The 27,504-nt window shown below is 48.9% G+C and overlaps 1 long non-coding RNA gene across 1 annotated transcript; it reads right to left on the reverse strand.

Moving 5' to 3' along the window:
• Nucleotides 1-9,720: 9,720 nt before the first annotated feature.
• On the reverse strand, nt 9,721-25,784 carry LOC132657881 (uncharacterized). Its single transcript, XR_009596653.1, has 2 exons — nt 25,654-25,784; nt 9,721-15,381 (listed from the first exon to the last, which is right to left on the reverse strand). It is a non-coding gene; the product is annotated as an uncharacterized LOC132657881 (long non-coding RNA).
• Between the last annotated feature and the right edge of the window lie 1,720 nt (nt 25,785-27,504).

A 27,504-nucleotide genomic window follows, 5' to 3' on the forward strand; every position in this document is an offset into this window, starting at 1 on the left:
AAATCAACTCTTACTGAGCATCTGTGATGTTTGGCAGGTGTTTTTACCATCATGGCCTTAATTAATCCCAGGCAATATCCCTTAAAAGGTAACCCACTATGTGGGTGAGGAACACAGGTTCAGAAAGGCAAGCAAGGTGGTGGCCTGCAAAAAGCTGGCTAACTGGCAGAGCCAGGATCCAGTCCACGTCTAGGAAGTCTAAGTTTGGCATTAGTTTTACTTTCTCTGTCAAGATGCCCAGAACTTTCCATTTAACTTGGTCTTTTCAAATACACACAGGCAAAATATGTGGAGACTTGTCCTGGCTGGGTTCTCCCCAGGAATCCCTGTTCTGGGAGGACTGGTCAGGGCTGAAGGTGAAAAGTCTGTCTGGGGCAGGAAGTTTGGGCAAAATGAACAGACTCTAGGGGGCGACAAAGGCCAAGTTGCCTTCTCATTGTTACCCTATGCTCCATTCCTTGGAGGAGAGAGATGCTGGCAGTTAGGAGAGACAACTGTCATCTTTAGGCTTTAAGAAACCATGAGAAGGACGGGAGGAGGGAGGAAAGGAGAGAAAAGAGGAGGAGGGAGAAGGAGGAGGGAGAAGAAAGAAGTATAAGAAAGTGAAAATTGAGGGAAAATAATAAAAACACATAAAGAGATTGAGGAATAAGACAGAGACCTGGTGAAAAAGAGCAAAAAGAGAGGGGCAGATAAAAAAATAAACTCCTAACATGGGGATGGAGAGAAACAGAGACAGGGAGACAGAGATGCATGGAGAGATAAGGGAAATAGAGAAAGGCCAAAGGGAGAGAGAAAGGAAGTCGGCAGGGTGGTGGAAGAGGGAGGAGGCAGGAGAGGGGAGGAGCAGGCTTTAGTCATGCTGTGTGACCTTGGCCAGGTCAGGTCAGCTCTCTGTGTCTGATAAAAAAAGGACTCACTGCAGAAGTAGTGGCATGAATGACCTAAGCAAATACTCATGAAGACTTTAGAAACTCTAAAGTTCTATACAAACCTGCACTGCTCCTGCTGGTAGTATTATCATTCTCATGTTATGGTGGGAGGGAGATGCTAGAAAAGAGTCAAAACCGGGGACATGTTTCCCGCCTCTTCTACAATGAGAGGCTTGGTGTCAAGGGAAAACTGGAGCTTCCTGACACTAAGACACTACTGCATATGGGATGCCAGGTGGATTTAAGTCCACTTTAGGGCGGTGGGAGAGTTGCCGCATGATAGGTACATAATTAAGAAAAATAACCGACAGCACATAGTTGTTCCTACAATTGATCACTTCTGTTTTTCAGGATCATAGTCAATATTTGAGTGGACACTGGAATTTCTATATGATACACTGTAGATCCCTTTTAGGTCATCAATAATTATGCAGAATGTCATGGTGATGATGCTGCCTTTCTGCTCATGTAAATAGACTTAATTTTCTTTTTAAAAGATCAACAGTATAGGGACTTCCTTGGTGGTCCAGTGGTTAAGAGTTTGCCAAAGCCAGGGGTGCAGGTTAGATCCCTGGCTGGGGAGCTAAGATCCCGCAAGCTTTGTGGCCAAAATGCCAAAACATAACACAGAAGCAATGTTGTAACAAATTCAATAAAGACTTTAAAATGGTCCATATTTTAAAAAATCTTTAAAAAAATGATTAACAGTATAGTCTCAAGACATATTGAAGACCACTAGTGTCTCACATGAATTTCTGCTTTGGATAAATACACAGTGCCCTCCCCTCTCCATGAACTGAGCTGCATATTGCTGGAGGTAAAACAGCTTTTTGTGAGAGCTAACTGGAAGCTTTTGACAGGTAGGTGTTTAGTGTCTATGTTATAGGACTTGATGGATCAATTTGTCAGACCCACCTCCCACCACTCAGAAAATGCTCTGATTTATTTGGGAAGACTGGGCAATTTTTATTGCCGGTAACTGCACTGACTGGTGGGTGGCAGGCCATTTCTTGCATAAACAGTAACTTAAAAAAAAAATCACCATGAAATCTTTTTGAGGACCTTTAAAGCAGTATTTAGGGATCCAAATTTAAGTTAATAACCAACTCTTTCATTGTAAAGTACACATCTGAAGTAACACTACATAAACATGTCAACTACCTGACTGCTTATTCCTCCTCTTGAGGCCTGACCCATTATTATAACACACATTCTGACTTCAGAAATTCGAAAGTGTAAAGAAGAACAAATCTAGGAAATGCTAGTGGTTAAGGAGAATGGAAATGACCTGATATAGCTTATTGATAAGAGAAAACCAACTGTTTTGAAAATGTCCTGATTATATCTAATATATTAATTCAAAATTGATACTTGGCATACTTCTGCCTCTTTTGAGTGAATGAGATACTATGCCTGCAATACTCAATGCTGCCACTAGGTAGTGGTATTGTCTTCAATGGCCTGAGTATCTGAACCTCCTCCATGCGGTCTATCAAGTGTCAGAGACCTGTGGCACTTATCCAGCCAATCACCTCCACCCCCCCACCCCCCACCATCGCACCCCCACTAAAATAAGTCTGGTTTGAGTTATGGTTCTGGCACTAACTAGCAGTGTGGCCTTAGGCAAGTTAGCTTTATCACTGGAGAGGAGGGGGATAAAGGAGTGCCATCCAGGCCTTCAGCATTTTATATTTGTAGAGCACTTCTCATCTTGCCAAGAACGCTCAGACCATGTCCCTCTAGGGGCCTAGACAACCTGGCATGAGGTTGATGTTTACAGCTGTGAGCTGTGTAGGGCAGGGAGCATAATTTATAACTGGACTAATCCCTTACCTTGGTACATGTATCAGTTCGTACTTACACAATAGTAGTATCACGTACTGAGTGCCCATCTCGATATCAGTTCTTTTAATCCTCACAGCAACACTATGAGGTCAGTATCATTGTTATGCCCATTTCATAGAGGAGGAAATCCCCAGGGTTGTAGGAAGATTACATGACTTAATGCATAAAACTTGCCAGCACAGTTCTAGGACACAGTGCTTCGAACTCATAGTGGTTACTATCAGCAGATGAGGGGATCAGGCTCACAAAATGGGGCATATAAAGCAACAACGTACAAGGGGCTGTAGAAGCAGAGAGGAGGAGACAATTGATTCTTCTTGGGAAGGGATCCAGGAAGGTTTTGCTGAGGAGGCAACACGCAAGCTGGATGGTAAAGGACAAGGAGGGATGGCAGAATATGTTTCTTGTTTTCCCAGTTCTGTTTATCTCCTCTTCCTTTTGATAATAGAAATACCCTTCCTAGTGAAGTTGCTTCCCATGGCTGGAATGAGGATGTGATGTAGATAGATGAGTTGGGCCACGAAGGGATGGCAGAGCAATAAAATAGAAGGAACCTGGGTTCCTAAAGCTCAGCTGCCTCTTTCACCTTGGATCACACCCCTATCTCCAAACCGTTGCATTAGAGAGACGAGAACTTCTATCTTGTTTGGACCACTGTATTGCTGGTTCTTTTATCTAAAGCCTATTACTTTGTCTGAAGCCTAAATTGTGCAGGTAAAAACAGAGGAATATTTCCAAGGCAGAAGAAATAGCATGTGCCAAGACATGAAATATGAAAGAAGTTAGAAAGCTTTAGGAAACTATCTCATAGAGTATTTCTGTGGCTCAAGCAAGATAAATGTATATAAAGTGCTTCGTACAGTACATTCTAAGTGCTCACTAAGTGAAAGTGTGTAATGATGTAAACGTACATCTGATGTAAATAACTTCTCAGGGCTTCAGCTGTAAAATAGGAGTAATGTCATCTGTACGATGAAAACAGAGGTCTGGACCTTTCTGTTCTAAGAGGGTATGAATAACATGGAGAAACTGTTTTGGGAACAAGATTTAAAAGGAAAACAATTACTAAAGGGTAATGAGTACCCTGCGTTCCCACTGGTTTAAATAATTTAACTAAACAAAACCTCTGATGCTCTCTCATCATTCTGGTTACACCTGTCCTGCTCAGTGGGCCCTAAAAATTATGAGCAGCTCCTGGAAGGAGTTCTGGATAGCCAGGGCTCCCTACTTTTCACAGGCAGGCTTCTCAGTTCTTTCTCCTCCCAGGTAACTCCTTTAATTTACTTTGGAAGACTCTGCACCAACATTACATCTATTGAGACCTACCTTGACCTTCCCTTCTAGGAAGATCTACCTGATTCTCTGCCTTGATATAATAAGCATCTCTATCATGGTTTTATTCCTTTATTATTGGTTCAGCTGCCACTTTCCCCTGCTGGGTTGTGAGCTCTCCCAGGGCAGAGAACATGAGTTTCATTTTTGTTTCCTCAACACCCAGCCAGAGTAGGAGCTCCATTCACGTTCACTGAATGAATGAGGTGTTCTTGGGTAGATATGCAGGGTCAGTTGAGTGGATGGATTTAAGGGATGTTAGAAAGTCAGATGTGAAAGAGAACAGGTTTCTCATCTACACAATAACATGAGCATTACTGTTTAGGCATTGCTATTGCTTTTGTGGTATTCTTAAAATGCTGTTTACAGGTGGTGAGAAGTCTGCTCTGGGGCGGTCTAAGAGGTGGTTTGGAAGAGTGAGGGAACATTGACTTGGCCGTCAGATCTAGGTTCTAACTATGGCTCTGCACGGACCTGCTGAATAAACTTGGGCAAGGGCCTTTACCTCGGGGTTCAGCTTCCTTAGCTGTAAAATGAGGCAATGAAACCTATCTTACAAGAGTGTTGAGAGAAGTAAATAAATGTGTAATAGCAGCTCATAGGTTTTTGTAGGCATATTAGTGCTATTCATCACATCCCTTAAGTTGCCTTCATCCTTGCCTTCTCCCTGTGAATTCCAGATTATATGATCTGTAGTGTGGAGTTTTGAACCAAACTGCGCAGGTTACCTATCATTTCCTAGCCACTGACTTCAACAAATCAGTTCACTTTTCTGGGGTCGTTTCCTCATCTAAAAAATGATAAGCACAGACCTTAAAGAGTTCCTATGAAGATTAAATGTGGCTTCCTGGATGGTACAGTGGTGAAGAATCTGCCTGCTAATGCAGGAGGTGCAAGAGACGTGGGCCCAGGTGGGCTACAATCCCTGGGGTCGCAAAGAGTTGGACACTACTGAGCAACTGAGTGAACACATACACACACCCAAAGATCAAATAAGCATTATTTTATTTGTATTTCAAATAGTTCATTATTATCTGTTAACATAGTTCATTATCTATTAATAGTGAATGTATATTAATAGTTCATTATTAATAATATAATATCTACTATATATATATAATATGATAGTGCCTGGCATGAGGGAACCACTGCCTAAGTGTGTGTCAGTATTTTCTCTCCTTGTAGAAGGTAGGAAGCTCCAGGCAGCTGAGAAGATCAGGGGAGGGGTTCAGCAGAGTGAGGCCAAATGGGAGTTGGGGTCACTGAGGGCAAACTCCCTCCAACAGATCTTACTTTGGAATCTACATGCTGGACTCACATGGAATCTGCTGCTAAAACCAATGAAAGAACCACAGTTCACCATTTTTCTTTTAAGAAACCCAGAAGAATTCCAGGTCACCTCTCCAAAATAATGCTCTGCAACGCCCCCCCTTGTGCAGTGCTTGCTTGGGCCTCAGGAACAGGCCTGGGCCCTGAGTACAGACTAGCCATGCAGCCCGGGGTTACCTGCTACAGCGCCTCCCTCTGGACCCTCCTGAAGCAGTCAACCATTGCTTTGTTTGTGCTGAGGGAGAAAAAACGGCCGAGAACTCCTTGAATGGATAATGCAAATCCCCAGATAATCCCAAATTCCATATTAGCCAGTAATTTTCACTTCCCTCTCTGCAGCTGAACCTTTACCAGAGCTTCCTGAAGGGGGTCGGATTACCTTGCCTGCCTTTTCCAGGCAAGGACGCCAGCCTGCACACTCCCTGGCACCAGGCGGCTGCTCGGGAACCACTTGCTGAATGACTGACGGGACACGTCGACTGCAGCGCTGAGTCCTGCAGGTGTCGTTGCGGACAGGACTACACCCTCTCATTCCATCTGTGCCATACTCCAGGGAGATGGAGACTGTCATCCCGGTTATACAGGAAAGGAAACTGGTTCTCAGAGAGGCTAGCAGCCTAGTCACGGCAGCGGCAGGGCTCAGAAAACCGTGCGAAGCTTGGAAAATACCGGGCTAGTTAGGGCAGAGGACTTCAGGGATGTCAGAGTGTCAGATGTAAAAAAAAGAAGTTTCTCATCCACAAAATGATCCTGGGACTGCCATTTAGGTATCATTAGAGGGAAAAGAAAAGGCAGTTTGGTAGAATGGAAACGACCCAGTTTAGGAAACAGGAGGCCTGGCCTCCCACCAGTCTTGCCCAGGACGCATCTGTGTGACCCTCTTGTGTCTTTACCTCTCTGAGCCTTAGTTTTGGCCATTCCCTTTCCTGTCTTCTAGGAACCTGAGTCTTCTAAGTCACTAAGACTAAGTGACTAAGTCTTCTAAGTCTCGCGTCACTCTAAGATTCCTAGAGCCCCCAGGGGAAAAAATAGGCTTGGCTGTCTCAGGGCCCCAAAGGATGCCTTGCTACCTTCCATTAGCCCGAGATGGCGCTGCCCACCGGCCAGTGTCCCTCCCCTTCCTCTGTACGCCTCGTCCTCCTCCTACTCCTTCCTCACCACCCTCCCCTCTCCTTCCCCCGCCGTCCTCCCCTTCTTCCGTACCTCTTCCCCCTTCCTCCCCTCGCTCCTCCTTCCCTCCTTCCCCGATCCGCGGCCGGGGCGCGGGCCGGGCGCGCGCTGGGTGGTCCGGCGGCCGGGGGCGGGCGGTAGCCTGCAGGCGTAATTGGCATGCACGCCGTTGTAGCTGAGACCGCTTAATAAAGCATTACATATCTCACCGCTTCCATATTTCATTACCTCACGCGGAGCCTGTGAGAGGGCCCTAATGGGAGTCAGCTGTGTTTTTACTTTCTGTTGTCGGCCGGGGGACGGGTTTCTCTGCGGATTCTTTGAAATGAAATAATGTGATGCACGCCGCGATAAGGGCCGGCCCTGTAATGAGGCCCAGGCCGCGGGGCGGCTGCTATTGCTCCAGGTGTCGCGTATTTGGGCTCCGAGGACAAGGAGGAGGAGGGGGCGGCGCCGAGGAGGAAGGGGAGGGGAAAGCGGGGGGCGGGTGGGGTGGGGAAGGAGAGGAAGGGAGGAGGGAGGAGGGAGGAGAGGGCAGGGGGTTGAGGGCGGTGGGACTGGGGCCCCACTGGCGGAAGCCAGTGAAGGCGGAGACAGCAGCGGGTTGGGGGCGAACGGACTGATTCTGGGAGAGAGAACGCGCTGGGGGCCCCCGTTCAAATCCTGATTGGCTTTTGGGCGTCAGTGCGAGACAGTCTTTTGGCCCCATAACGCTCATCTCACAGTGTTGTGCTGACACAAATGAAAGGGATTTGTAAATTGCAAAGGGCAGTCTCACGTGGAAAAAGTGGAATCGTTTATTGAGAAAGGATCTGATGCCCTTTCCTCTGGGCATGGCACCTGCCAACAATTTCAGCAGCCTTGCTTGCTAAATCCTGGTACCTCCCCTTCACAGAGGAGGAGACTGAGGGTCAGAGAGGCACCTCGTAAGAGGCTGGGGGCAGCCCTGGGCATGGAGCCAGAGGAGACAGGAAGAAGGGAGGAAGGAGATGAAGCTGGAAGAAAGCTGGGCAACTGCCCTATGATTTGTCTAAGCCCCTCTCCAGCCAGGGAGCAGGGCTTTCTCCGCCATCCTGTCCTGTGGGTCTCCTTGCTGGGCCTGAGGCCTTTGCTTTCCTCGCTGGGAGGGAGAGGAGGATGGGCAGGCTTATGGGAAGGGGACCCCGGTGGAGAGCTTTGTAGTTGGGGCAGCAGCTGGTGTGATGGGTGGGGCCTCAGGAAGCCCCTCTGTTCTGAGTTCTCTCCTCTGTTGAAAATCCCATAACTACAGTCCTTTGAGTTAAAGATGGCTCTCTGTGCTTTGGTCAGCCAGGTTTAAAGTCATCAAAACTGTCTAGTTCTTCTAGGTCCACTCTCTTCAACTCCGTTTTCTCCTCTAGAAAGTGAAGGCTCTTTGAAGAGTCTCCTTGGTGTCTCTCATACCCACCGACTTCTCCCTGTCCCTCCTGGCATGGCCCTCAGTTTACTTGCACCTGGGTTAAGCCCACAGCCTGGCCTCTTGCCCTGTAGTACTCGTCCTAAAATGCTGATCCAATGCTGCTGCTGCCCTGCAGGGCTCCCTACTACCTCAAGAGCTTCCCTGACACGCCCTATACGTCCTCCCCTCCCTGATCTTGAAAACCTGCCTCAACCTCTCAGCTCCCTGTCTGCCGCACTCCAGCACAGACCCTGACAGACCAGGTGACTTGTCTTCTTCCACGTTCATCAGTGACATCTGGGCACTTGCTCATGCTGTCCCTCTGCTCAATATGCCCTTCCCACCTGGACCCACCTTCGCAGTCCTGCTCAGTCTCCAAGCAAGGCTCAGCACAATGGCTGGGCATTCCAGGAAGGCTTCTCTTCAAGAGCTCCCTCTGCCCTCTGCTTCCAAGCTGGTCCTGATCTCTTCCTTCCTGAGCCTGCATTTTCCCGTATGTACGATGATGGGCTAGGGGCCTGATCCCTGGGCCTTATGGTCTCATGAATTGACCCTTATTGGGTGGTGAAAAGAAAGTGAAAGTGGCTCAGTTGTGTTCAACTCTTTGCAACCCCATGAACTGTAGCCTGCCAGGGTCCTCTGTCCATGAGATGCTCCAGGCAAGAGTACTGGAGTGGGTATCGTTCCCTTCTCCAGGGGATCTTCCCAACCCAGGGATCGAACCCAGGTCTCCTGCATTGCAGGCAGATTCCTTACCAGCTGAGCTACCTATTGGGTGGTAGTTTCTTCTTAAAGACAGCTTGAGTGTGTTGATGTGTTGGATGATGATAACAGTATTTTGCGTGTCTACTACATGCTGGGCACTTTGTATGCAATAGGTACCTGCTTTGCTAAGGGTCCTGCAACAGCAGATGGAAAAGCTGGGGTCTGAAGCCAAGTCTCTCTGATCCCTGAACATGTGCACACTTGCACATATGGACGTGTCTGTGTACATGTAAAACAATGGCATACAGTATTGGCGGAGCACTATAACTTTCTCAAAAGTTTCTTACCTCCAAGAGGGAGCCCTTGGAGGCAGCTAGGGAAGGGACAAGAGGGATATACAGATACACAGAGATGGGGCAACTGCCTGAGTTACACAGCTGTTGGGAGGAGACCCAGGGAGCTGGAGACCTGCCCTGGCCCCGGGAACTGAGCTGGACCCTCTCGGGACAGGATTCTTCAAGCTTTGACTTCAACTTTACTTTCCCAAATGTTTCTGTACATCCCACCTTTCTGCATGCAGGGCATGCTTTAGAGCCTTTGCTTGAGCTGGTCTCTCCATCTGGAAAGCTTTTCCCTGGTGCCAGCCTGTGGACATTTTATTCATCCTTCAAAACCTGGATTATATCTCTCCTCTCCACAGAAGCCGCTGGAATCTCGAGGCAGGACCACCTCTGTGTGTGTGTGTCTGTTCCAGGCTCTGTACACACTTCTCTGGCCCAGCTTATGGTCTCTCAGCTCAGAGTGTCTTCGTTTCAGGACCCTAAGTTCTTAGGTCAGGGGTTGAGCCCCACTCTTGATCAAGAGAGAACTAGCTGGGAATGAGCACAGAGGATAGGCTGTGAATGCCTGGCTAAGCAGAGTGTGCTTTGAGGATGGCTGAGAACGTCTGCAAGTCTCCACTCATAGAAAACGCTTGATAAATGGCAGCTCATGATATTGTCATGGTTTATTCCTGGGCTCTTGCTTTGGGTCAGGTTTTATGTCACAATCTGTATTTTATTTAAATATCACAGCATCTTGATGAGACTGCTGTTATAACCCCATTTTACCAACGAGAAAACCGAGGCTCAGTCAAGCTAAATAACTTACCCAAGACTATAGAGCTAACCAGGGGCAGAGCCAGGGCTCACGTCCAGTTCTGAGTGCCTCCCATTCCGTCCTTTCTGCGTGCCTCACACACATCGTATTGTGAGCTGCTTGAGTTCTCTGTGCCTGTCAGACAGGCTGCTCTCCTGATTAACATGCAAATGGTTTTTGGAGAGAGGGCTTAAGTGTAGTTGGTCCCAGCCAGCCACAACCGAGCTTTGCAACCCAAGCTCCAGTCCTCACCAAGGGCTCTGCTATCAGGTTTTCATCTCTAGAGTGATTGACGGGTATTTTTTTCCTTCCATGACCCAGAACGCCAGGCCTCCAATACTACTGAAATGTTTGCACAATCTTGAAGCATTTATTTAAAAGTTGCTTTTCCCCAAAGGGCCCGGCCTCAGCCAGATCCTGAGCCAGATCCAAAAAAACAAACAAATCCTATCTTTACAAGCTCCTCAGCTGGGCTGCGTGGGGAGGGTGGGGGCGGGGGTCCCCTGGGTCCTACCTTTCCCCTGGCTGGCTGACAGACCCGCCTCGGGGGCAAGGAGCCCGCTCTGGCCTGTTTATAGCCCTTTCCAATTCACAGGCCAAACAGGAAAGGGTGGGGACTTGGGGAGAGGGCGAATGTCAGAAATTACAAATAACACAGTTGCTCCTCAAAGCAACAGGAGGTAGAGATGTGATGGGAACGTGACTGAGTGGCTTTTTTGAATGTTCATAGGGCCAGAATGAGATCCTGCCTGCACTTTGTAGGTCCCAGCTCCAAGGTCCCACCTCCACCCTGTCCCAGCATCATGATCAGGGCAGGGGTCCTGAGTGGGTGTCAGAGGACCTCAGTGGTCTGCCTGGCTGGGTCTGCATCACAGCGGGCTTGGAAAAGCCCCATTTCCTCTGGCTTCCACCATCCTGGGACCACATCTGGGATCAGAGGTGGCTGATCTGCAGCCCTGTACTCTCTGCTGCTGAATACTACCCGTTTGAGACTTTTCTCCTGGGCAGAGCAAGGGGAAGAGGATGGAACCCCCATTTACAGAGGGAATTTTATGTGCCTCGCACTAGGCTTGGCACTTTTTGGAGATGGTCTCATTTACTTGTCACAGCTACCCTGAGAGGTCTTTGCTGTTAATCCTTTCTGCAGGTGAGAACTCCAGGCCAGGATTGGAAAGCCAGGTCTGTCTCTGGCTCCCTCCTTTCAGCTCCTGGTACCTCCTGGCGGAGCACTGGCACCAGGCTGGGTGGCAGGTGCTGTTTGTGCAGAGTGTGGTGGGGCGGCCTTTGTGTGTCCTGTGATGGGACCAAGGGGGCGGTAGTACTCTGCAGAAGGGCACACTGAGGTCTGGGGGAGTGGCATCTCTCACCCAACTTCTCATCATCATAGAGGGGCCCTCTGGCCACAGATGGTTACACTGAGGCCCGTGACTGGGAGGGCTGAAGTCAATCCACTGAGGTTCTGTCAAAGAAGTGGGGCTCAAACATTTTGGTTGTTTTTTCCAAAGCCCCCCTAATGTGTAGTCCTCAGGGTGCCCAGTGGGTATTAGCCACCCCTGAGGTTGGCTCTATGCTGCTGACTGGAAAAAAACAGCTCTTTAGTGGCCTCCATGCCCACCTCCTTGCTGTAGCCAATGCCCACTACTTAAGCTTTGGGCCATTTCTCACGTAGACTGGGCATTCCTATATTTCTGATTCTGCTTTCTAGAATATTTCGTGTCTCATCCTGGTCAAGTGACTTCAGTTTTCTCATCTTCAAAAGGGGGATCTTATGCTGGAGTGGATGTCAGAGTGCTTTGTGACCACGAGTCCAGGCTAATGTCTGAGGGCTCGCGGTCACTAACGCTGTTTTCAGTATGCTGTTCCAAGTCTGACCAGGAACTGCTGTTGAATGACTGCTGAATTGATTGGTTGCTTCTCACTCTAGCCAGCTGCTTTGTGAGCAGTTTGTGCCTGAGTTTAGTCCTGAAAGATGCTCTGGAACAATTATGGACACAGACTGGGTACTCTGGGAAGAGGAAAAACAAATGTTTTGCTATCGTTTCCCTATAGCTGATCCCCAGACTGTGAACATGTGCCCTGGGAGCATTCTGGAGGAGTGGAATGAGCAGGCCAGGCTCCACCTCTCCCCAGCTGGGAACCCTGAAGTGGGGCCATTCTGATTTCTCCTTGTATCTGCAGAGTCCAGCACAGAGCCTGAGACTGAGCCGGCATCCACTAGATATGCGTTTACAAATGAACAGAAACTCGGGCTAGTTAGTTCAGAGCCTCAGTTTCCACATCTTCAAAGTGGGGATAATATTCTGACTTAACTCATAGGTTCATTGTAAGGATTAAGAATAACAATCCATAAAAAGTGCTTAGGATATTGACTTGTGATCATAACAATCTCATGTGGATGGAGAAGGCAATTGCTTTGTTCAGTACTACTCAGCTAGAAAGTGCAGATCTAGGAATGGAACTCAGGGTTGTCTGATTCCAGAATCTGAGATATTGGCCACTGTTGTGTATCACCTGAGGTAGAGATTACTGGTTGACCCACAGCACCCTTTCTTTCCCTATTTCCAATGAATAGAACCTCCAAGTTTTAGTTGAGCACATGGCCAGCTAGCGTAGACTACATTTTCCAGTCTCCCTTGCAGAGACTGGGTTGTGTGATCAAGTTCTGGTCAGTTAACTGCAGTTACATGTGGAAGTTACCAAGAAGTGTCCTGAAAAGGGGCGGCATGTGCATCCCCTGCCCTTCCTCCTCTTTGATGCTTGGGATTGTGAGCTAATAGCTGTAGCACCCGCCATCAGGCATCTCAGATTATGAAGTGACAGAGAGAACAAAGGCATACCTGGTGGAAGGAAGGAACCTGGGTCCCTGACAATATAGGAGTCATCACAGCAGCCTGTTCTGTAAGTCAGAGAGAAACATTAATCTGTTTCAGCCACCATTATTTCTGGTATGAAGATAATCCTGACTAATGCTTCTCCATAGTAGACCATCAATAACTGTGCCTTACCATCACATCGATCAGACTGCGGCATTTAAAAATTTTTTTGTCTGTCTTTGTCACAAGATTAAACTCAGTGATGACAGGGACCCTGGTTTCTCTCTGCTGGATCTCTACTGACTGGTTCCCTGCCAGGCACCCAGCAGATTTGGTGGTTTCTATCATGTCAGCTCAGCTAAGTGGAACCCTGTTTCCCAGAATGCCTTTCCCTCCATAGTTCTAGGTTAGCAAGGGTTGCTTGCAGAAGTCTTTTGCTTGAGATCTGGAATGTGGCAGGGAAGCAGCAGCCATGCTCCTTTCATGCTGGGCGATCAGGGATGGGCCTGAGGTCATGTTCTTTGTCATGCCTCTTCTGGCTCACCCGTTGACATGCGGCCACAGCCAGGGCCCTGAGCTCTTACTGCGTCTCTTCCTTCACCTTCCCTGAGTTCTGGCCCTAGTATGTATGCGGCTCCATAACAAAGGGGACCAGATTCTCCCAGAGAACACCCAGTCATCAAAGTTAGAGGCTTAGAGTGGTGAGAAGCCTTGTGGTTCCAGTGTGTCCTTCCTTCTGTACATCATCTTCTCTTCCTCACTGCCTGGTCTATGGACTTTTAAGACCAGACATGGAAGCCTGCAGAATATCTCATTCCCACTGTTGCATAAAGTCAAATCCCTATAATAAACCCATCACTCTACATATCATCTGGTGGTTCCACTTATCTGATCAAATCCTGATTGACCCAGAGATATTCTATGAATACTTAGAAAGAGCTTACACAGTTGGCCCTCTGGTAAGTGGTAACTGCCAATGGGCATCTAGTTCTACCTGCTTGGAGGCTGGAACAGGTGGGAGAAAGACTTGGGGTCTATCTCTAAGACATAAGTTTCGGAGTCCTTGTGGACACAGCATGTCCAAGTGGAGTTAGAAGGGGCAGAGAACTGTTGAGAGCTGGCGGAGAATGTAAGAGGGGATTTGGGGTAATTTCTTGGGAGGCATGGATGCTGGTCCCAGTCACCAGACAATACTTACCCCTGTCCTGGAATGGGGACCTAAGGTCTTGGGAACCTTTCGTTTTTCTGATCAGCCTTTTCACAATAGACAGGGAGGAATACCTAAGGCCAATACCCTGACTCTTCCATCTCCTTTTCACTTAGAGGACTCAAGATGTTGGTGGTTCCTTTTGATGCCAGAGAACCCTCTACCCGCTCTTTGTCAGGCTCACGATAAAGGTCAAACCTCTTAAATCTGTGCAAGACTCTCTGTGACCTGATTACTGCCAACTGGAGTTCTCCTAGAGCCCAGCCTGTATAATAATGTATCTCATCTGGCCTTTACCTCAGTGAAATTGAATGGGTCAAGATTTTCAGGTCTGTGCACCTATAATTTATTGTCTGGGTCATCAAGAGCCTCAGTTTTTTCAAACTGATTTTTTTTTCCAGATCAGAAGATTCTTCCTGGAGGTGGGGCAATCGAGTTCCAAAGTTTATTTTCCTTAAAGGAGAGATACTGTTTGTCCATTCATTCATCCATCCATCCATCCATGGAACTACTTACCATCTATCCATCCATCCAACCACTTATCTATCTTTCCAGAATGCTCTGATTCTACTCTGGACCAGGTCCTGTGCTGATAGCTAAGGATCTAGGGATGAATCAGGTATATTCCCTGCTCTCCCCACAGCCCACAAGAGGATAGACAGAGATGATGCAAATAGACCATAAAGCAATAAACATCTGAGTGCCATCTTGAGAACACTTAGGAGCTGTAGAAGCACAGAGGAGGCCTTCTGAGTCCCGAGCCATGGGATTCAGAGAAGGCTTCCTGGAAGAGAGGACACCAAAACTGGCCTTCAAGGACAAGACGGCCTTAGCTAGTCAGAGAAAGGATGGAAGTCATGCAGAAGGAAGAGCATGTGCAGAGGTCAGCTGTGTGCAGCAGGGGTGGTGGAAGAGGGTAGGAGAGAGGTCAGAGCCACAACCAATCCAGATCTCTGAATCTGTTCCAGGTTCTTCTGGAAAAAGTGGGCAGCTGACAGGGAGGAGATACAGATGGAGGCCCTACAGAGCTAGTGTGGCCAACACTTGGCAACTGAAACCAGATGTGAGTGAGTGCTCACAAAGGCTGGGGTCCTTGGGCAAGAGGGCTGAGGAGGCTCAGTGTCAGGCCATCCCACCAGTCAGATGTGCATGAAGCATAAACTGTAGAGACAGGCAGATGGGGCCGACTCTTGACTCTCTGCAGACAAGTAACCTTGGACGGATCTCTTTCCTGAGCTTCATTTTCCCGTGACTTGTTGGGGTTATATCCTTAACCCATAGGGCTGCTGACAGTCAATAAACATTGCTTTTCTTCCTTTCCTTTTCCTTTCAAGAGGACTCCACACTGTAGTTTTCCAGTTGAGCACCAGGCAGATCCCCTTTGGTACTCAGACTGATTTTCCCCAGTTCATCTTGGTCCGAACGCTTGTCTAAAATACAGCTTTGAATGTCATCTGCTCCTCAAGGGCATTTCGGAGCTCCTCAGTCACACTGCTTGTGGAATAAAACATAAATTTCTTAGTAGGTCAGTACAGAAATCCCACACTTCTTGATAATCTGTCTCCTCTCCATCCATCCGTCCATCCATCCATCCCTCCATCTGTCTGTCCATCCATCTCTTCATCCAGCCACTTATTCACTCTATAAACACCCATTTCTTGTCTTGCCTTCCTCTGCTTATTTTTTCTCCTTATGGTCAGTTTCTGAAAATGGTCAGCTTCTTTGGTATCATGCCTGTGTAGACAGGTTCTTGCCCCTGTTCAAGAGGTGGGGGCTGTTGATCCCTTTCTTTGCCTCTCAGTTCATACTTTTTATTCAAGGCCAAACTCAAAGGTAACTTCCTCGATGAAGTCTCCTAGCCTGCCAGTGGTCCTCTCTCTGGGCTTCCACTTCCAATAGCTTGTCTTTTTATGGGATGCGTATTCATATCACTGTTTCTGGGTGTCTGTTACCTACTGGCTTGCACCCCCACCTCAACCCTCTATATACAGTTGTTTAGGTTGCACACTGCACAAGAACACCAGGGAGCTGCCTCTGCCCAGATGAAAGAGTGCTTTTTTTTTCCTTTCTAATTCATTCCAAGGTACCAACTCCAAGTGATAGGGTCAAGTGGCTGAACCCACCTGGAGGGGACACATTTTTCCATTTTCAACACAGGAGTTATTAGAGCTAGTGGTGGCCCTGTCCTGATTCTAAGTTCTTGGAGATCAGAACCATGTTGGGTTCATCCCTGTTCCCTCAGCTCCCAGCACAGCAGCACCAGAGACCTCTGTGAACACTCTTGAGAAGAAAGAAGGAGAGAAGGAAGGAGAAAGGAGAAGGCTATCAGTAGCAAATTTTATTTCTTTGGCCTCAGAGGGACAGGACTCATGCTTACCTCGCTGAGAGAGGAGGCTTCTGGGCTGAGGCAGCGGAGGCGGCAGGTTTGTTTGGAAATTCCCCAGTAAGTGGAGTTCTTGGGCCCATCACCCAGGGACACAAGAGCTTGTTGGAGGACCTACAGACCAGGGCTCCTCCAAATATTGTTTTAAACTGATTGATACCATGCCAGGCAGGGAAGGGGTGGGCATTTTTCATACATGAAAAACAATACATTCTAGGGCCAAATGAAATTATTTTACATTTATACAATCACAGGCAGGGAGACAAAGACGATGTGTGAGGACGGTTAAACCCTCAAAATCATTAGTCACTGTCCCGGCGGGCTACACAAATGAATGATCAATGCACAGAAAAACAAGACCCTCCGAGGTGTTTGCCCAAGACCACTTATGTGTCAAACAGACTTATTAGATGTGAAGGGAATGATTATTTGTACAAAGTGAAATGAACATGTGCAATAATATTGTAAAATGTTTATTAGTCTAGAGTGTGCTGAATGTTCCTAAAATATATCAGGTTCTCAGCTTGCATTTAATGTACTGTTATAAATGATATCACATCCTTCCAAGCCGATTTTCCGCTTAACGCTAAGCTTCTTTGCTGGGGAAATCGTGTTTTCAGATCTCAAGTATGAAAACACTGTGGGGTTAAACTCTTCCAACTACTCCCCGCCCCCAACCCAATCAGTTCCCTCACTGTGAAACATGTCCTGGGTCTGGCTGGGAGGGATGGGACAGTTGGTCAGGCCAGATGTCAGCTGAAAAAGGAAAAGGGGGTGAGTGAGCTCTCATGGCTGGAACAATGCCAGAGACTCAGATTTCGGGATCTGCTCACTGAGCCCCTGCTGTATGACCTTGGGAAAGTCCCTTTCCGTCTCTGGGCTCCCATCATCTCAATCAGAAAATGAGAATAATATCTAAAGAGACTTCCAGAGCTAAACAGTTGCATGTTCTAAATCCCCTGCTTGCGATGAGTCTAGAAGGCCAAACGAGACGTGGAAGTGAATAAATAAAGAGCTATAGAAAAATTGTTAGTTTTTCTCTGATGTTGGCAAACTTCTACTCATCCTTCAAGGCCCTGCCCAAAAGTCCCTCCTCTGACCGCTATCAGTATGTCTTTTTGGCTCTTAACAGCACCTCATCCTTGTGTTCTCTATTGACTTCTCACCTCATCAGCGTGGGGTGTCTCCATACCTCTGCCACACAGGCCAGGCATAGAGTCAGTGCTCAGGGAATGATTGGTGGATGCCAGACAAAGAGGAGCAGAGCTGGTGTGGCCTTTAGAGATTATCTATCACCCGCCCTGCATTTTAAAGTAGGAGTTTCATCCTGAGTAGGGAGGGAATTGGCCCAGTTTGTCCCTCAGCACTGTCAGAATTCTAGGGAGGGAGAGGGGCTGCACAGCCTTTCTGGAGAAGAATCAAGTGGAACGTTTCCTGCAACTGTCGCCTCCCCATCTGTTGTGGATTGCATGTCTGTGTTCCCCCGGATCATGTGTTGAAATGCTAATGCCCAGGGGGATGGTATTAAAGGTGGGGCCTTTGGGATGTGATGAGGTCGTGAGGGTGGAGCCCTCATATTGGGATTAGTGCCCTTCTAAGACTGATTGATACCATGAGAGCTGGTTTCCCTGCAAGAGGGCTGGTTTTCCCACCCCATCCCCACCGGGTGAAGACACGGGGAGAAGGTCCTGCCTGTAAGTCAAGAAGAGGGTACTCACAGAATCTGGTCAGGCAGGCACCCTGATCTTGGACTTCCCAGTCTCCAGAACTGTGAAAGATACATTTCTGTTGTTTCTGCTCCCCAGTCTGTGGCAATTTGGTATAGCAGCCCAGGCTGACAAGAGGCCCCAAGAATGGGGGACGCAGAGGAGCTCCCACAAGGAACTGGAGGCCTCTGTACTTGACCAGCTGATGGGGGCAGAGGTGTAGGGGAGAGTGTGAGGTGAGTTTCCTGGCACAGGCCTGTGGGATGCAAGAGGCAAATTAGCACCCTTATTTTGAAGGCTCAGAAAGGCTGCCCTTCTTGCCTAGGGTCACGCAACAAGTGGGTAGCCCAAAACCTCTGTCTTGGCTTAGAGCGTATGCCTTCCATTAGGAAGCAGCCCAGCTCTATCAGCCTTACCCTCCATCCCTCCCCAGCCCAGGATTCCTTCAGATCCTTCCAGTCTCCATCTGGTGTTAGAGGTCACCAGGGACCTGCTTGTTGCTGTCAGATGGTGGTGTCTGGAGGGTGAAGCCAGGTCTCTGCATCTCTGCAGCTACCTCAGTGGACAGGTGGGGCATGCTCTGTTCCTGGCACAGGGGACTGAGCAGGGCTGGGTTTGTTGAACCTGTGAAGGCTGAGAGAAGAGGAGTGGAGGACGGAAGGAGTAAGTGAGTGAGTGCGTGACTGCGTGCGGTCATCTCCTGAATGAGAGGATGACCTTCCCATGCCATTGCCAACTGAGCTCCTGAAAGAGTAGCCAGCCCCCACCATGCTCCTGATGATTCCCTCCAGTGGCCTCCCACTGCAGGCAGAATAAATCCCAGTTTGTTACCGCAGCCCAGACACACTGGCTGACTCTGACCACTGTGCTGATCTGCGCACCCCTCCAGATGCTCTCTGCTCCTGAGGCTCACTGACCTGTGTGCAGTCCATCAGTGCTTCCCTTACGGTCTGGTCTCCAGCTGGCTGGGTCCCTGGGAGGCACCCGCAGGAGATCAGATGGAGTGAGCAGAGTGGGGTTTGGGTGCTTATTCCCACGGCTCTCTCCCTGCAAGTGTCCTGGGCTGGTTGTGTCCCTGACTGGAGGCCATCCCTTGTCTCAGGGACCTGCCTCTAAGTTCCGGCAGCACTGCCCCTTCTTCCTCGTAGGGTGGTAACATCTTTGCTGCTCCTGGCTCCAGCTTCTGCTCTGCTCTGCTCCTGTGTTTCCCTATATCCTCTCCTTTCATGGTAACTTCTCTGCAAAGAAAATCTCCTCGAATCCTGCTTCCCCGCTTTTATGAATATTTATGTGCTTGGTTGCGCAGGGCCTTAGTCACGACCCTCGTGGTCTTCTAGTCGCAGCATGTGGGATCTAGTTCCCTGGCCAGGCCCCCTGCACTGAGACTGTGGAGTCTTAGCCACGGGACCACCAGAGAAGTCCCTGAATCGCCCTGTTTTGTGTGTGCTCCCTCTTTCCTGTTGGGATGCTAATGGAGGCAGCTCCCGTCTCAGGGCCTCCGTTCCTGCGCTTCCCACTGCCTTGTATGTTCTTCCCCCAGGCTTTTACGTGAGCAACAACAGTACTTTTCTGACTGGTACCTTCTCAGAGAAGCTTTCCTGGAGAGGGGTCTCTTCCAGCCGGAGGGGCCTCCTCACCCTGGTCAACTTCAATCCCTTTACCCGGAATACTTTTCTTCATTGAACTTACAGTGCTTGAAATATTTGTCTGGCCTTCTCCTCTGGAATAGAAGCTCAGAGAGCAGAGGCTTTAGCTGCTTTGTTTCTTTCTGTGTCCTCTGAGCCTCAGACAGTGCCTAGCACATAGTAGGTGCTTATTACAAGTGTTTACTGAGTTTATAAATGAAATGGATTTAATGTTCAAATCAGTGAGTAGCATGAGTGAATGCATGCATGGATTGGCAAGTAAATAATCTGAATTTGAAGATGAATGAATTGGGCAAATGTGTGATCAATGAATCGATGTGCAGACATGTGAGGGAAGGAAGGAAGGAGTCAGTGAATGATACGAGAATGAATGAGTGGATTTGTTTGGGGAGTCAGTGAGGAATCCAGTGTTTCTGTCCCCTTGGCAGCAGGACAGTGGCATTTTGGAATCCAGGAGGTGAGGTGGAGTCCTTGATATGTGTGTGTGTGGGGTGGAGCTCTGTGGGGGACAGACCCCATCTTCCTGATGAAGGTCAGTGTGGGTGACCTCCTGTGTCCCATGAGCAGGGCCCGCCAGTTTTAATTTGGGGCCCTTGCTTCACTGCCTCAAAAGTGGCTCCTTTTTCCATGTCAGACCTTCTCATGGAGATAGGGTCTTTAAAAATATTCTGTTATTTAATTTTTAAAATATTTATTTATTTTTGCCATACTGCACAGCATACAGGATCTCAGATCCCCAACCAGGGATCATACTTGTGCCCCTTGCAGTGAAAGCATGACTCTTAACCACCGTGCTGCCAGGGAAGTCCTGGAGATAGGGTCTCTATAGATGTAACTCAGCGAAAATGAAGTCTTTAGAGGGGGTCCTAATTCAACATGACTGACACCCTTGTAAGAAGGAAACCTGGAGATAGGTACACGCACACATACACACTGAATGTCATGTGAAGGGGAAGGTGGAAATGGAGGACTGGCTTCTAAAAGCCAAGGAATGTCCAAGGTTACCAGCAGAGCCCCGGAAGCCAGGAGAGAGGCGTGGAACACATTCTTACTCAGCCTTCGGAAGAATCAATCCTGTGACATCTTGACCTTGGACTTGCAGCCTCCACAGGCTGTGAGACAATGAAGTTCTGTAGTTTAAGCTCCTTCCCCACCCCACCCTCAGTTAGTGGTATTCTATTATGGCAGCCCGAGGCAACAAATGAAGCATCTCTGGGCTGCAAGGTTCTAGTTTTAGAGGTGATGACCTACTACGTGTAGGCTTGGAGAGGCAGCACCGTGTGGTGGAAAGAGTGTCAGGGCTGGGGACAGGACTAAGCCCACATCTGCCATTGACTTGTTGGGCTCAGTCTTCCTGCCTATGAATCAAAGACATTAGGGCTCCAAGATTTGTGGGGTCCCTCCTAGCCTTAACTTTCCCTCCTTGAGGAGTGGTGAAGAGGAGGCCCGGTGAGATCAGGGGCCCAGCTGGGGTCTCCCAGTGTGTTAGCAGGGAGTGGGCCCAGGCACTCAGCCTCTGCCTCTTGCCTGGTGATGGGTCCTTTGACCTCAGTGCCTCTTAGCAGAGTCCCTGGCGAGCTGAACCTTCTCCTTGGAGATCTCTTCTGAGACCCTGGGTGGCCTTCACGATGTGTGTGTGTGTGGTGAGGCCCTGGCTGTTTGGAGAGGCAGCCTCCTGCAGGAGGGGGCAGTGTGTACCCTGCTGGTGCCTTGAGTTCCAGCACTGCATCCCCACGCTGCCTGGATGCAAGGCCTGGGTGGGCTGCAACCCTTGAACTCACTGTGCAGAAGCATAATATGTCTTTGTCTGGCCAGGGCTTCTGAGGACCATGGAGTCTGATCACATGCCCCACCAATATTTTCTTGGGGTCCCTAGTGGGAAGCTTGATGCCCTGGCTGTCTTTCTGACTTCCCTTCCTGTCTGCCTTCAGTGTCTTCTGAGAGCCGGGCTTGGGACTCAAGCCACTCAGTGCCAAAGGGACAGCAGCGTTCTAAAGCCAGCAATTTGCAGTTGTTGGATCATTACACAGTGGTTCTCTGCCTCTTTGTCATTCAGGGCTTGAAAGGCTATATCCAAGAAAGGTCTCCAGTGAGGTCCTGCATATCTCTGCCCTTATCCAGGGCTGCTTAGTATACTCTCAGCTATTAATGTTAATTTCATGGAGCTGGAAAGGAGAGTGGAGATGCTGGTTGGCAGAATGAGAATTTACAAAGGTTCAGTGTTTGAAAACATTGGCTTGAAAAGTGACAGCCTGAGTGTAGGGTAATGGGGTTTGTTTCAGAGTTCTTTGTACGAAAAGAATCTGGAAGTCACAGTGGTACCCAAGTTCAGTATAAGCTGACAATGCCAGGCAAGGGAACACACTTGAGGCTATATTCATGAAGGCATGGCTTCCTGAGCAAGGCGGTAACAAGTCTGTTGTTTCTGACTCATCTGACTCCCTGTTCCTTAAACATGGGAATTCTGCCTGGAAGGCTCCAAGGACAAGTTCTCTCTCTCTCTTGAGGTGGCTCTGTCTTTTAGGAAGTTTTTTTTTTTTTTTTTTTCCCTATATTTTATCTCTTGGGATTTTACTCAGTAATATTTGTCAAGGACCTATTCGGTGCCATACTATTTTTATATCTGTTTTCTGACACTCATTTAGCTTATCTCTTATCCTCTGAAAGTCTTCTGCATTTTCCAGACATTAACCCCATCTTTCATGCCTTCTCTTCTCTGGGGAGGACAGTCCTTCTTCCTTCATCAGTTTTTCCCAGGATATGGCTCTGAGAACCTTTTCTTCTTGATTGTGACCCACTTTATCATTTGCCCCTTAACCTTGATCTTGAACTCCTTGTGGAGCCTAGTGAGACCATCAATCCCTTGTTCTGATGATAATACTCCTGATGCAGCCAGGGATGGGAGGCCGTGTACTGCTCAGACTCCGTGACCAGAGCTTGTGACCCTGAATGTTTCTTCAGCAATGATTCACTCATCCTCTTCTGAAAGGACTTGCATTAAGTCACACAGTGAGTTCAAGAGCTGGACTCCTGTTTCAGCTGCCTCCTGGCTGCAGCCTTTCCTTTCCCGCCTCCCCTTACTATTGCACCGGAATGGACATCTCCCCTTAACTCCCTGATCTGGGCTTTCCAATTTCAACCTGTCTACACTGAGAAGGGTTAATTACTTGGCATGCCTTATGGCCCAGCTCATGAAGTCCCTGTCTCTGTCAGAACTCAGTTTACCCTGTATGAAATGAGGAGATCAGTCCAGCTCCCTTCTACAGGTTCCCCCCTCCCCCGCCCCCGCTGCTGCAACCAGGCCCCAATATCCAGAGTGCTGAGTACATAATGTGGGCACTTCCGCTCCCATGACCCGCCAGCAAGATCAAGGCTTTGTTGGCGCCACTCACATCACACATGGCGTAGGCGGTTCAGCTGAAGCCTCCTTCAGGAAGCCAACAGGGAGAGAAGTCCTCCCTCAGCCATCCATGGATTTTAGGGAGAAGCCCCCACCCACCGGGAGAATAGACATTAGTACCCGTGTGGTCACTCCTTGGAGGTACACAGATTAGGGCTAATCAAAGGCAAGGAGATGTGTGCTTTTGTCAGTGAATCCCCGTGGTCTGGGAGCAAATCTCCATTTTGGCAGGAGGGACTCTTACTTGCTGGGGCTGAGTTCTACGAGCGACTGTAAATTCTCAGTAAAACAGCCCCATTGGGCCTAATTTCAACCACTTAACCCAGAGGTTGCATTCTTGAAGTGTTCTGCCAAATGCATTCATCTCCTGGCTCCGGAGAGCATAGCTCCTGAGCACTCTTGCACGCAGCAGCTGCGTTGCCACCAGCCTTTCTGTTCTCACCTGTCTGAGCCCAAGCTCGAGGCTCAGGGTCTCCCAAGTCCCTTTTCCACATGAGGGAGCCTTCCAGAGTGGCTCCTCTGAAAATGCAGGTCTGTGTTGCCCACTGCTGCTCCTGTCTGTTTGAGACCAAACAGTTGGGCAGCTCAATAAAAACCTGGTCAGCTTAAGAGACCCTGTCTGAATGCCTATTTCAGTGAGCCACAGAGTCAAGTTGGCCAAATGACAGCTGAAATGATCAAGAAGAGCCCAAATGCCTGGTCAGCTCAGTTAAATCAGTCACTGGCCCCAGTAGTGCCAAACAAGCCACCATCGTGGCCCAGGAAACAGGTATTTTCAAAACAACTGGGTTAAACCTTAACAACACATTGCCTCAGTTTGAATAACCACTCAACTTGTTCAAATAATACAAAAGCAATTGTTCATCTTAGCCAAACAAGCAATCAGCTTGATCAAACAATTCACAAACAACCTGTCTTTAGAGTTAAACAAAGCCAAAACACCGAACCAACTCAACAACTAGCCATTAGGTCAGACAATGCCAGAACAACGGGTCAGCTGGGTCAGATGATAGCAACACAACCAGTCTGTTGTAAACAGCCAATCGACTGCCTCAAACAATGTCAAAATATTTGGATTAATTCACTCAAACATCCAGTCAGTTCAATCAAACCCAGCCCGCCTGGTTAATGAAAGCCAAAACACCCACCCAACTTAAACAGCCAGTCAAATGGGTCTAACTGTGATGGAACAACTGGTCAACCTGGTGAAACCACCAATCACTACAGCCAAACAAGCAGTCAGCCCGATCAAACTAAGCAAAAGCCACAGGTCACCCTGGTCACCAAGCCGTAACAAAACACCCACTCCGTTCTGTCAAACAACCTCTCAAGCAGGAGAGGCTGTGTCTAAACATTCAGTCACTTCTATGAAGAGCCAGTTGCCTCGATAACCATGAAACCAAAACAACCACTTAACTTGGTTGAATTAGTGACAGGGCCAAGTACTTAGAGAGCACCTCTGCTCTGTCCAGCCTTCCTAGGCGAACGATGCCAGAGGAGGTGGTCGACACAGCCCAGAGAACTGTTCGCCTCTTTATACTTCACCAAATGCCCATCAGTTCAGTCTCAAATACCCAGAAAGAAATCAGATCTGCCACTCGACTGGATAAATAAACTCTCCAACTTGGAGATTGGGTTTCTTGGAGAGTGGTTGAGGGTGGAGGGGGAGAAGATTTGTGAGAGCTGTTTCTGTCCCTTCCCCCAGCCTGAGGTTGAATGGGAGGAAGACCCCTCCAGTGTCCCTCATTGCGGAGTATTTGGGATGGAGATCCTTTACTCCCGAGGCCAGACTGTGAGGGGTGAGTCTGCTCATTGCCTGCAATGACCTGGTGGTTAGCGTACTGAACCCAATGTGCTGGGTCAGTTAATTCTTAGAGCAAGGCTCTAGCCCCACAGCACACGCCTGATATCCAAGGCCTGAGGCCCTCACTGGAACTAGAACTCTCCTCAAGTGCAGGAGCTCTGGTTGTCCCCATCATAGCACCATTGTTCAGAGCTTGATAATGACAGTGACCTTACTGAGCTTTTATTGTGTATTAAGGACTGGGCTAAGAAGCCCTTTTCGTACTTCATCACATTATCTTTCAAAGCTTGATGAGGTCAGCACTATTTTATCTCCATTTAATAGGTGAGGTCTATGGGGGCTCACAGAGGTGAAGACAGTTGTCTAACGTCATAGAAGTATTAAGTAAGAGGCAGGGCCAGGGTTCAAAACCAGTTGTAACCTTAGGAGCCAGCTGTGTCTTCAAAATGCTTACTGGTAGAAAGGATGAAGAAACGAACTGGCCTGAGCCGCAGGGCCTGGTGCAGTGGTGCGTGAGGAGCCTCTGTGTGTGTCTGACATGCGGTGGCTCTGAGAGAAGAGGCACTTCATTCTGGTGGAGACTCAGGTGTAGACAGGCTGGAAGCCTGAATTTCAGTAAACCACACTCACAACTTAGATTTCACCTTGGTGCTAAGCCCTCTTGCCCAGGAATGCCAAACAGGCGTTACTCACTCCCCCAGAGGCCAGTGGGCTCTGGGGTACCTGGACCGACAGGCCACCTCGAGGTCTAGCTTACAGGACAAGGGGACAGGCGACTTCCCGAGCTCTGCCCAATCCTCCCCACTAAAAGCCCCCTAGGCGCCTACCTCCTGGACCGGCAGTGGGTCTGAGCCACCGTTGACCACAGTCGACACCCTCCCTTCATTCAAGGAACGGTTGGCGTGGACTCACTCCCGACGTTCGGCACAGACCATTTTATTGAACGCTAACGCAAATCACCGGGGCAGGAAATGTCGTAAAGAGAAAAGTAATCTTCTGACGGAAAAATAAATTATCAGCCGTGTTCCGAAGGAAAAGAAACATTCTTAAATAATTTCTCTTGCTGTTGGTATTGGCTGGCAGTGTGGGCCAGCCAAGCAAATGGTAATTTCCAAATTAGATTATACATTATGTCATATTAGTTTTATGTTAGAAAAACAAACGGGATCAGAGGAGAAGTGCCAAGGTTGGCGGGCTGTGCTTGTCACGTGACCGGCTGCGTTTCCACTGCAGAATGTTTAATGATTCTGGGGGAGGTTGGGAGAACAAACATTTGGACCAGAATGGGGCCGGCGCAGATTGGCTGCGAGGAGGGAAGGGACCTCTGTGAGTGCGGGTAGCCACTGGGGTGGGAGGCAGGGAGCGCCTTCAGAGCACATCCCCTACTCTCGAGGGATCTGGCCCTCCCCAAGGGGCACCGTGGTCAGTAAGTGTTCGTGAGAGCGGCAGGTGGAGGTGCCAGTGTGGGGTCCCAAGAGGGGATGACCTGGTGGGGCCCTGTTGCTGTCCCCACTTTCCTATAGAGCTATCCTTGGGCCAGAGGACAGATATGTCTGTCTCCGAGAGCACAAAGCCAAGGTAACGTGAGGCGGTGGACTTTGGCTTGGAGTCATCCTGCAGCTCACCTTCATGCTGCTGCTTCTAAGTCGCTTCAGTCGTGTCCGACTCTGTGCAACCCCATAGACGGCAGCCCATCAGGCTCCCCCATCCCCGGGATTCTTCAGGCGAGAACACTGGAGTGGGTTGCGATTTCCTTCTCCAGTGCATGAAAGTGAAAAGTGAAAGTGAAGTCGCTCAGTTGTGTCTGACTCTTCGTGACCCCATCATGGACTGCAGCCTACCAGGCTCCTCCGCCCATGGGATTTTCCAGGCAAGAGTGCTGGAGTGGGGTGCCATCGCCTTCTCCATCACCTTCATGGGGGCCTGCTACGTACCGGGTGATTTACTTGTACTCACTCCACTCCTCACGTACAGGTAGAAATGGAGAGCTGTAGAGGTTAAGTTGCCTGGGATTACATGACTGGGAAGTGGCAGAGCCTGCAGGGCCTGAAGCCTTAACCGCCAACCATTGGGTGATACTTTTGCCAACAAAAAATGTGATGCCTCCCTGACGAGAATGCCTGTGAGTGGTGGGGAGGGGGGATAATGATCTGGTCAAGGGACCCCGCAGATGTTGAAGCACCACACCCCTGACCTCTGAAGCCCCTTTTGTTCCTAAGACTGTAGCTCAGACTTCTCCGATTGTTTGCCTGTGAATTTGAGCAAGCGGTTTTCACCAAACTGTGAGCTTCTTGAGGGCAAGGATCTTGTTTGATTATCTAATGATACTTTGTACACAGCACAGAGCTTTGTACTGCTATCAGTGTTCACAGAGGAGGAAGGAAAAACAGGAAACTTAGATGGCTAGAACTAGAAAGGAGTCAGGGGCTGTAGGAGCCTTGGTCCAGGTCTCTGACCTCTGCTGTCTCCCAGGTTGCCTCCTGGCCCGTGACAAGCATCACTTATCAGTTACAGGTCTCCCGCCCTCATAGTTCTTCTCAAGCAGTCACTACCAGGTCATCAATGTCGGCACTGAGAGGAAGCCTGTTTGCCCTCTTGAAATAGCCCACCTTCCAGTTTGCAGTTGAGAACACTGACAGCATAGGAAGGGAGAGACAACACAGCCAGTCACGGACAGA

The sequence above is a fragment of the Ovis aries genome, chromosome 1 (assembly GCF_016772045.2).
Source record: "Ovis aries strain OAR_USU_Benz2616 breed Rambouillet chromosome 1, ARS-UI_Ramb_v3.0, whole genome shotgun sequence".
NCBI classification, from domain to species: domain Eukaryota; kingdom Metazoa; phylum Chordata; class Mammalia; order Artiodactyla; family Bovidae; genus Ovis; species Ovis aries.